The sequence below is a fragment of the Poecilia latipinna genome, unplaced genomic scaffold (assembly GCF_001443285.1).
Source record: "Poecilia latipinna isolate Pla-1442-1.1 unplaced genomic scaffold, P_latipinna-1.0 Scaffold1819, whole genome shotgun sequence".
Lineage (NCBI taxonomy): Eukaryota > Metazoa > Chordata > Actinopteri > Cyprinodontiformes > Poeciliidae > Poecilia > Poecilia latipinna.
This window is the reverse complement of record NW_015114435.1, coordinates 13,952-20,561: the sequence shown is the minus strand read 5'-3', so window position 1 is coordinate 20,561 and position 6,610 is coordinate 13,952. Positions and strand designations below refer to the sequence as shown.

Below are 6,610 nucleotides of genomic sequence, written 5' to 3'. Positions count from 1 at the left end.
GCGGGCCACATGTGGCCCGCGGGCCTTGAGTTTGACACATGCGACTTAGAGGCTTTAGCAGCTAAATTCACCGCAACTGTTGATAAAAAACAGCTTTTACTAAGTCTATTATGCAGAATTAGAAGAACAAGAAGCAGAACATTATCCCGGTCGACTTCTTCCTGAGCAGCGGAGAAAAGTCTGAAAAGTCTCACAAACTTGGGTCTGACTTTTTTTCCCCCAAACACCGGCTGAAGCTGATGATCTCTGGATAGCTGCACATAGAGGCAGTGTTGTAGTCAAGACCACCTAACCCGAGACCAAGACCAGCACCCTGCTCTATACAACACAATAAATGAATTTACAATAAGTGAAATATGATAAAAACTGCTTCTCAAATTGATCTGGAAGATCCACATTCTCCTGAAAACACTTAAATATTAAATATTTAGAGCTGAAATAAATTATAATTATCAATTCAAACTCTTCTTTGTTCTGCTTTGCTTCCGTCTCTAAGTCACAATCAGCAGGTCCCATGTCGCCCCTACCAAGATAACGCCCTGGGTGGTTGCTCACATCACCCATGTCAGAAACCACTGCTCTCTGAACGGTAAACTATGAATACTGTCCAAGGAGCAACAAGCAAGAAAGAATCAGGCAAAAGGAGAACCGTGACTGTTGCATGAAGCCAGGTAGCAGATAACAGAAAATAATCAAAGAGCATGCGCTGTGCATTATCTTACGTTCTTGTATTTTATTTATTTGATGATTAAATAAACATATGTATTTAATAAAATAGAATAATAACTACTGCAGTGTGCACGATGCATTACAAAAACAAAGAACGGTCCTCAGCGAGACTCCAGTTCTATCGTTCATAGTAAAGAGCCGTTCAGAAGAATCGGCTCGTTCGTGAATGTCACGTCACTATATTGCAGACTTTGGTCACAGCGTTGTCCCATACATGCGTCACATCAGTCAACTCCTCCGCACAAAAAGCGCAGTAAGTAACAGTTTTATTTCATCGCAAACGCAACATTTTGTCACTGCACAGTTAGCTTCGCTAACTTCTCTTCCGCATACTTTACCTTTGTTTGAGCTTCCTCAAAGTCACGTAAAAGTTGGACGGTTTCTGTAAGATTAGCGCTGCTGAATTCACACATCGTCTTGCTTTCTTATGATTTATGAAGGAAATTTTATTACCGTCGATTAGTCGGACGTCTTCTCCCACTCCGAGACAAACTGCGCATGTCTCAGAGCGCGAGCGACGGCTGCCAGCGGAAACAGAAACACGTCATTAGTCAGTCGCTTTATGGCTGGGATTTGAATCGGTCATGATCCGTGTTTCTGTGTATTTATTTTTAAGGGTTTTCTGTGTTCAGTTTCTGTCCTGTGAGTCTCTGTTGTCTCCGCGTTGATTGTTCCCAGGTGTGTCCAGTTACCTGATTAGCCACGTGTATTTAGTCCCACCTGTTGTCTCTGTCTCTTGTCGGGTCCTTGTCAAACTGGCTGCCATCACAGTTGAACTGTGAAGTCCTGTGTTGGTTTAGTTCTCTTCTTCAGTCCCTAGTTAGCTGTGTGCTAACTCTCTGCCGTGCCGCCTGTTCTGGACTGTTGAGCTTCTTCATTAAATCACAGCCTGGGCCTCTGCGTCTCTCCTCACCACCACACATGACAGAATCGGTATTTTAGCATCCAGTGAAAACAAAGATGTTAACAAATAAACTGGACAATATGCTGGCAATTTAGTGACATTTCCACAGTTGTGGTCTTGAAATAAAATCCCAGCACTCAATGTCGGAGATCAAGACTGAGGCCATCAAAAAGTGGTTGATGGTCTCGAGTGAGTCAAACTACCACATTGACCACAGCGGCGCTTTTGGAACCAAACCAAACGAATCCAGTTTGGTTTCAGCTGCATCCAGCGCCGCCTCCTGCTGCTCCTGCGCCCCGATGGGCAGCAGGCCGCTCTGCTGACTCAGCTCCGGCTCTGACTGCGGGAGAGGTCGTTCAGTTTAGAGTTGCAGACGCTTGTAACATTAGATCAGCGGTGTTCAAAGTGAGTCTCGGGGACCATTTGTGGCCCCTGGACTGATTTTTTTTGGTCCCTCACCACAATTCAAAAATGAATCAGGACAAAACTACGACTGTTAAATCGAAATCTACAAGCAAAAATGATTGATGCAATACAAAGTGATCATCTTTCCCAAGCTTTCTGCTTTCCTGTTGCCATGGTAACCAGGGCCACATCTACTCACTGGTTTACACTGTAAAACCCTCTGCAGCCAGACCTGCTTTCAGCTGCTGGAGTAAAACTGGGCTGAACACAGGAAGTGAAACTTATGAAATATTTTTTCAGTTTTATAATTTTAATCAAACTGGATGCTTTTCATTTAACAAGGAAAACATGCAAAAACCATTTGAAGTTTTAAATCTATGATCCCATTTCTACTAAAAAATATAGTTTAATTAAAATAGTTCAGATTTAGTTTATTGTTGAGAAGGTTGAAAAAAAATTATATTTTCAGTAATTTTAACTTTTAAAATTGACACGTTTTGGCCCAACAGTCCTTTGGAGTTGTCAAGTTTGGCCCAAGTGAGCAAATGTTTGCAGTGTTTTCCACGCACTGTAAAACATGTTTCCTCCACCGGTCCACTGGTGATGTGAGGCAGCCATGTTGAATCACCACGTCTGGGGAAATCGGTTCAGTTTATTTTTTCAACTGGGAAGTCGGAATTTTCCATTTCGGTCAACAAACTGAACACATCAACACCAACGCAATGTTAGATTGGCCTAGTCAAAGTCCAGACATAAAACACATTTCACAATCTGTGGCAACTTAGAAACTGGTGTTTATATGTTGTCTCCATCCAAAGCAGAAATGTTGGAAAATGTTGGAAAATCACAGTTGAAGGTGGTTCAACTTCAGGTCCCTTAAAGGGCCAGCAGCAGGAAATGTTCCTTTCGCTGTTTTCTGGGTTTTCTGCGCCTGTAACGGCCGGGGTTCGGTTCGGATCTCGGTCAGAAGCAGCGTGATCATTAAAGGAGAGGTGAGCGGTAATATGTCCCCTGACACCACCTCCCCTTTAACAGCGGCTGATGCGGGATTTCACGGATAAAACGAACCTTTAATGTCGAGTCTGTTTTTCCGGTGGCCCACTGACACACATTCAGCGGCGGCAGCCTGCGAGCCCACGAGCAAAGTGACCTTGTGATGCAAGCTGCCAAAAATCTGGACCAAATCTGTGTGTGTGTGTGTGTGTGTGTGTGTGTGTGTGTGTGTGTGTGAGATCTGATGGACACACCGACCGACGCGCTGTTCCTCGCCGCAGCAGGCGCCTCGTCCCGGGCTGATGGAGGACCGACAGTCAGCGGACGGTTGGAGGAAAATGTAAGAGAAGCTACATTTCCGCGGGTTGGTGCGGGAATCCGTGCGGGAATCCTCGAGGGGTGGCGGGCTGCCCGCTGGCCGAGCTGCGCGTCAGGAAACGGCTTGAGCCCGGAGCGGGAGGCTGGAGGCTTACCTGGAGCTGGAGCCGAGCCTGGCTCCGGCCGCCGGGAACATCTTCATCATCTTCATCCGGAGATGGAGGCGGCTGGACAGAGTGAGGAAGGCGGAGAGAGAGGATGAGGATGGTGGCTGACACTGACCATGCGCAAAAGCAGCCTGTGGTTTTCAGATTGGTGTCAGTGGAGTTGGTGTCTGCTGCCTTTTGACCTACATCACTCTGACTACGAGCAGCATGAGGCTGCAGCGCCACAACATCCGCTGTGAGCCGCTGCGTCTGGAGGAAGGCTAGCCGGCTGAGAGCCGATAAAAGGTCCGATTTAAGATTTTAAAGGCTTCATCGATGCAGCTGGCCGAAAATGTTACGTTATTTATGTCAAATATAACTGAAAAATATTTCAGTTATATTTTCATATTTATTCACTTTTCCTTTAAAAATAAGAAAAGAAAAAATACTTTTCTATTCCGTCAGGATGCTGTGACGCTGCAACTCCCCCTGGTGGTCACTGAGGAAAATGACAGTTTGGTTTGATCTATTGGAAGGTAAAACAAAATGTCAATGTTTCCAGATGCAGAGAGGCAAAGAGGAGAACTGAAATAACAGAAATCGGGTCTCCTCTTCCTTCTGCTAGTATACAGTTTGAATCTGCACCGCAGCACAGCTAGCTGCTGCAGGACCTTAGAAGAGGAGGCTTAAGCAGCATTCACACCATCCCTGTTCAGTCCACTTTAATCAAAGTCTAGTCAGTTTACCTAGGAAGTCCGGTTTGTTTGGTGAGGTATGAATCAAACTCGAAGTACAGCGCAGGGCATTCTGGGTAAACACAACCAAAAAAGCTAACGTGTTAGCCTAGCGCTAGCAGCAGAAATGGCTCATGGTCTTTAACCAAAGACTAAAGAGAAATATTCCAACCGCTAAAATCCAAGTTCACCTCGCTGCAGCAAACAGGAAGGGCCGGGACGGACCGCTGTCGGTCTCTTACCTTATTTGGAAATGGGACCATTGCACTCCGGAAGTGAAGGGGGCGCTATTTCCTAAATCATCCGCGTTCTCCGTTTTAATTTTCTTTTGAAATCTGTGATATAGCTTCATCTTTAGGGAGGAGTTTCACTCTCAGCATGTATTTCAACTTCTCTTTTTTATTTACTTCAGCACAGCTCACAGCTTTTAACAAATTCCGCAGCTTTCTGTGAATCTGCTCCTTTTTCGCATCTTTTCGGGCCTGCTACTGCCTCTAGTGGCGTGGGGGTGGTAACAAAACTAATATAATTACGTCACTAAACGAGAATGCCACAAAATCTTTATTATTTACTATTAATTTCGCCATTACTGGCAACGTGAAAGATAAATTATCTTATAAAATACAGTATTTTTCTTCAGGATGTAGAGCTAATTAGGTGACATTGTAACATAACTACTATGTTTGTTTGTTTTTTTCCTGTATAAAATACATTGAAGAGAAAATGTATCATCTGAATGGTATAACAGTTGCTGTTATTTCTTTGTAAAATTATTCAGAGTTTCCACTTTTAAAACTGATTTTTGGGCAGGTCATGCTGATTTTTAGGTGTGGCTGAGACTTAGTGTATAAAAAGGGGCGTGTGCGTCACCGTCAGATCCGTGCAGCGGGAGACTTGAATTAATTGAACGTTTAGAACAAATAATGAATCAAAGTAAGGAGGTAAAACGGAAGATGAAAGTTCGCCCCAGCGCCGCGGATCGGGCGCTTTAGGAGCTGGATTGGAGCTTGTGCACAGGAAACGCCGCCAGGTGCAGGAGGACGCCACCGGGGGGAAAAGAAAGACATTCCCGGTGAGATCTGGACTTTACGTTTCTTTTTGGGGATTTTTGGTGGTACCACTCCTTTTTCTCATTTTTTGGGGGGAGGTTTTTGACGCTTGAAACTTTGGATTAAAAAGGAGAAATTCTCCCATGATATGGAACTCGTTTCTGGACAATATTCGTATTAAAAAGGATCAAGAAGATTTGGACATTTAACCATTTGAGTTTCTTTACTAACATGAACTAAGTGGATTAAACCTATCCTAAACTTATTTTGAGAGAGTTTTGGTTACTGATTTATCAGGATAACTATTATTATTTTCTTAGTTCGTGTTTTTTGTAATAAATCGTTGCAAAAGGTCGACATAATTTCATATTTGAGTGTTTGGCTATTTATTTACCTTTCATTTAACTGGTGTAACATATTTTGCCTGATGCCTGTGACGTAACCCCCTTGTGTGTATTTGTAAGTTCTGCTTTAAATGGGAGCCGAATTTTACAACATAAACAACACCTTTATACATTACAAATATCTATATATCTCCATCAATTATAGGAGGAACAACAGAAATAAGACATGAAAAACATGATCAACAATAATAAAAAATACCATATACAATGTATACACAAGAAATTTAATTGAGCAAAAATCAATAACGAACAAATTAATTAGGTTCACAGACGAATAGCCAGGGTTGTTAAACAAGCAATAATCCACATTTTTGTTTTGTTGGTAAAGTCCTATATATAGGAAAAATATGATTAAACTATTTAGTCTTCCAAAGTGGAAATTTTTCTTTGACTCTAAAACAATAAAATAAAACTAATTAATAGAATCATAATATCAACAATTTGTGCATCAAGTAAACACTTAGCATGCTACAGGTAAATGGTATCATTTAGTTTGGTTAAGAATAATTATTGCACTGTCAGCGAATGACGTCTAATAGATGTTCTATAGTTACCAGAGGAACACGGTACCGCCTTCATGAGCTCAGAGGTTCAAACTGATGAATAAAGAGGATGGACGCTCCCGGCTGAAACACTCCTGCCGTCTTCCAGGTTCTTTCAGCAAACAGTTTGGACAGAGATGTTTTTGGTTTCACCACCATTTACCTGCTGTTATACCTGCCATTCAAACTATTCTTAAAAGATGATCTTTTAGTCTACAGCTCATGTGACCAAACCAGCCGAGGAGATGAAAAGTTAAAACTTGAGATGAGTTAAAACTTAAGTCAAATTTTTAAGTTTTAATATTTGAACTCATTGTTAAAATGTTAACATTACTTAACTAGAGGTAATGTTAGCTAATGTTACCTCTAACTAACTAGAGGTTTTG

The 6,610-nt window shown here is 42.3% G+C and overlaps 1 protein-coding gene across 3 annotated transcripts in view; it reads right to left on the bottom strand.

The window, feature by feature from the left end:
- The window catches only part of tmem74b (transmembrane protein 74B), a 12,257-nt gene extending 8,664 nt beyond the window's left edge, over positions 1-3,593 (bottom strand). Inside the window, exon 1 of one of the 3 annotated variants that reach the window (XM_015014471.1) lies at positions 3,505-3,593. The gene's annotated coding sequence lies outside the window, so the exon portion shown is untranslated. Of the gene's footprint in view, positions 1-3,285; positions 3,375-3,504 lie in introns of those variants that run through there. The other 2 variants (XM_015014470.1, XM_015014469.1) reach the window with 2 other exon arrangements.
- Between the last annotated feature and the right edge of the window lie 3,017 nt (positions 3,594-6,610).